The sequence below is a fragment of the Pogona vitticeps genome, chromosome 6 (assembly GCF_051106095.1).
Source record: "Pogona vitticeps strain Pit_001003342236 chromosome 6, PviZW2.1, whole genome shotgun sequence".
Classification (NCBI taxonomy): Eukaryota; Metazoa; Chordata; class Lepidosauria; order Squamata; family Agamidae; genus Pogona; species Pogona vitticeps.
Genome location: NC_135788.1, coordinates 5083848 through 5088406, shown reverse-complemented (window position 1 = coordinate 5088406; position 4559 = coordinate 5083848).

The following is a 4559-nucleotide window of genomic DNA, read 5'->3' as shown; positions in this document are numbered from 1 at the left end:
GGCAGCACAGGGCAGGTAGGTCGGCCCCAAAAGGAACGTTCCCGGATCCGAAGAGAGGGTCAGCCAGGAAGTCAATGGGTCTGTTATAAGTACTGAAGATTTTGCTGCTATCAAGAACAGTGGTTCTGTCCTCACGGCTTCCAGCCGCAGGAGATGAAGAAGAGACATCATCATCATCATCATCATCAAACTGCAGAACTGTAAGGGACCCTATATGGATCATCAAATCAAGCCCCTGTGCTGGAGGCCAACCCGTGGAGAACGTCAGGCTCCGCAGCCAGAGACCTCAGCTGCTGAGACGTCCCACGACGTCTGATCCCAAAATGGATAAAAATATTTTTGTATAAATCCAGATTTTTACGGCCAGATTTTCTGATGTCACTGCCTTGCGTCGAACCCTTTGGACGTCGGCCCCAAATAAAAGCGGGGTTTTCCACATCCTACGCTTTTTATGAAGCACAAAACGTGATTGACTCATGGCAGAATGCAACACCCAGAGAACGTTCGCTCTCATTTTAAAACGAAACAGGAAAAGCATCTTTTTAAATGTACCTGGCACGTAAGACGGCATAGAAACGTGCATCGTGTCGTTAGAAAAAGTCCGGAATCAGGACGGAAGAGGTGCAAAAGACGTCTCTTTTCCAGTATATATATTTCTACAGGTGCCAAGGGACTTGGTGGCGCTGTGGGTTAAACCGCAGAAGCCTCTGTGCTGCAAGGTCAGGAGACCTGCAGTCGTAAGATCGAATCCACGCGCTGGAGGGAGCCCCCATCGCTTGTCCCAGCTCCCGCCAACCTAGCCGTTCAAAAGCATGTAAAAATGGCAGTCGATTAATAGGGACACCTTGGTGGGAAGGTCACAGCCTTCCGTGTCTAGTCGTGCTGGCCACGTGACCATGGAAAGTGTCTACGGACAAACGCTGGCTCTATGGCTTGGAGACGGGGACGAGCACCGCCCCCTAGAGTCCGACATGACTGGACAAATTGTCAAGGGGAACCTTTACCTTTACCTTACAGCTGCCATATAAAACCGACAACTATGGGCTCACCAGCAGTGGGCCCTTGGCTAAGAGAATACCCACCAGCTGTCAGCCATCATGGTTGAAGAAGCTGACAATATAATTCAAAGTCCATACACACCCACCCCTACAAACACTTAAAATTTCACTCACCTGGATCACGGTCCACCTGCTTGGTGGCAGGGCTCTCTCGAGCCTTTCTTCCTCTCATTGATGTACATCAAGGGAAGCTGCTATAATACCTCGTTGACGTTCCAGCCTTGCCGCCCTTTAGGGTTCAGAGATCGGGTGCCTCCCAAAGTAGGAGAACTTTCAGGAAGTTCAGCTAACAACTTCCTGTTTTAGTTTTATTTATTTATTTAACTTATACGCCACCCACACTACCCAAAGGTCTCTGGCTTAGAACACGTTCTGCACATTGACAACAGGAAGCTAGGCCTGACATGGCCGTACAGACTGGGAGACAGGTCATGGGTCCAGGCGAGCGAAAGGTAGGTACCTGTAGATCTGTGGGCCAGGAATCCCAGGATTTTGCCTGAGGAATTGTGGGAGTTGAGGTTTAAAAACAATCCAAAATGAATGGCACAACCCTCTTGGGCTACAGTCTTCATCATCTCCAGCTAGTAGGACCCACTTCAAAGGACCAGAGTTATCTGTTTTTATCAGATGCAAAGTGTGTCTCTCTTGGTGTTGTTGTTTTTCTCTGATGCTGAGTAGCAATTTAGACCAAAGTGGAGAAAACGCCATCAAATGCTTGCTTTGTTCATGCCTCAGTAATTTGTTTTGTACGCTGTTCTTCAGCTCACGACGGCAGACGCTTCCATTTTCTGATTCATCGACCTCACAAGTATTTATTTAGCAAAAGGTCGTATGCAAATTGTACCCACAACTGGCGTTTCAAGCCTTCCCAAGGACCCGGTCTTTCGGCAGGATCATCTGGGCCGCTGAAAAACAATGGTTTGCTTCACTTCGGACTCTTGCACCAACAGAAGAGTCTCACCAGAGGATGGAAAAGCCGCTGCTCATTCTGGCTGGGGAATCCTGGGAGTTGTACCCCCCCAAAAAAACCATAACTTCCCTAGACCCTGTTTCGCATAGTTGGGTGACTTGCAAATGGAAACAAAAAGCATGCTTTAAAAATGCAAGGAAAACATCCTTGAAACCAGATACAATGTGACGTTCAATGATTCCTTACTCCCAGCAAACACAGAGACTACAGTACATACTTCCTTTTTAAAGAAGAAGCTAGGCCCTGCATATAGACCACGAAGTCTTCCAGCTAGGCCTTTCTCCAGGTAAGCCACATTTAGGTGTCTGTAGGTGTGGATCTGGAGGAGTGGTGCTGGAGGAGGCTCTTGAGAGTCTCCTGGACTGCAAGGAGAACAAACCCATCCATTCTGAAGGAAATTAACCCTGAGTGCTCCCTGGAAGGACAGATCCTGAAGCTGAGGCTCCAATCCTTTGGCCATCTCATGAGAAGAGAAGACTCCCCAGGAAAGACCCTGATGTTGGGAAAGTGTGAAGGCAGGAGGAGAAGGGGAACGAGAGAGGACGAGATGGTTGGACAGTGTCCACCAAAGCAACCAACATGAATTTTGACCCAACTCCGGGAGGCAGCGGAAGACAGGAGGGCCTCCCGTACTCTGGTCCATGGGGTCATGAAGAGTCGGACACAACTTAACGACTAAACAACAAAAGGTGTGGATCTGTCAAATGGAATGGAGCTGAATTCCAGAAAATCTAAAGGCCACATCCACCCCAAAGGGGGAATTGGGGCCAAATCCTGCAAGCTAAGAGTTCTTTCCCCTTTGTTGTCCGAACACCTGCAGTTGTGTGCTGGGAGGGGCCCCAGCAGCACAGCTGTAACACAGCCTTCAGTAGGAGCTGCACCCTGTCTGAATCCCCGGATTCTCTGGACAGTGCATTTCGACTGTGATTTTGCTGTGCAGTCCTTGTTTTTTCTTACCTCGTCTTTTCTCTCGTCTGGGACCTGACTGGCTAGGCGCCAAAATTGCTTTGCTGATTTAGAGTACGACATCTTTCCACTGTCCGTGTGATGTTGCCCTTGTCCTAGTTAGTCTAGTGACATCCTGCAGTGTTCTCCACGATTTTCATTGTTTTGTTTTTTTCCAAACCTCCTTACAAGGCACATTTTATTTTCCATGGTTTGTGGAAAGGAGAGTTTAGCACTCTGGTGCTTTCCGTTTCATTTCCCTAGCCAGAGCAGGTCTCCCCAGTGTGCCAAAGGAGTATGGTTTCTATTGTCCAAAATACCTAGAGTGAGAGCTTCCTGGATGTAAATAAATAAAACTGTCTGTCTGTCTACCCCTCTCTCTCCCTTTCTCTCGCTGTGCAGAAGAACAGACATGCTCCTCTTTGCTGGGAACATTTCTTTGACTTGAGCACCCATGTTCCCCCTAAAAAACTCATAAATCTCTAGAAGAGAAGATGGAATGCAGACATGGGTTTTTACAGATTTTTACCAAACTCTCATTTTCTGTGAACCATAGTATTGGTAAGTATGGGAAATCATGGTGGCCCACCTCACAAGGCTGTTGCGCAGATGATTCCGTGCTGGTCTAGCTGCTGTCCTGTGCCCAGAGATCAGCAACCAGGTGGCAAGTTTCATTTCTCTCCTCCTGCTCCAGTTAGTAGGATACATGGTGAGTTATCTCGCCCTTGCGGGAAAACACAACTGGTTGAGCTTGAATTTGAACCTGGGACTTTTCACTCCAAGTTTGACATAGAAAGAATCCTATCCATAGGCGCATTCAATGTATGCTGTGCCAGAAACAAGAGGTAAACATCCCACAGCAATAATGATCTCCAGCATTCTGGGGCACTCATAGCTGTCAGTGGGTTGGTGTATGGTTCTTCCCTACAGTATTGTTCAGAACAGCCAATATTATTCATTCCTTCATTCCTTCATTCCTTCATTCCTTCATTCCTTCTTTCTTTCTTTCTTTCTTTCTTTCTTTCTTTCTTTCTTTCTTTCTTTCTTTCTTTCTTTCTTTCTTTCTTTCTTTCTTTCTTTCTTTCTTTCACAGTGTTACATTGAGTTCTGCAGTGCTTGAAGGACGTTACCAACAGATTCCCTTGAAGGAGTTTGCTCGTGTGGAACTAATGCAGTTGAAGATCTAACCCACTATTTATTTGACTGTCCAATCTATAAAGATCAGAGTGTAGCTTTTTTTTCAAGAGTTAGGTCTCACATTTGGTAGGTCTGGTGCATATTTGATAAACTTTCTATTGGAGGGACAAGGTGCCATACATTTTTGAACAGGCAGATGGTTTTGCTTTTAGAGCAATGGTTTTAAGAAGGACGTTCTGTAGTTATAATGATCGTGTTTTAACTGAGGATTGAACTGTTTTACATGATAATGTTGGTTTTAGATGGTTCTATTTGTATATTGTGAGAAGGCCTTGTATATTGGAAGTGAGAGCTGGACCATAAAGAAGGCTGGCTGCCAATAAATTTATGCTTTTGAGTTGTGGTGCTGGAGGAGACTCTTGAGAGTCCCCTGGACTGCCGGGAGATCA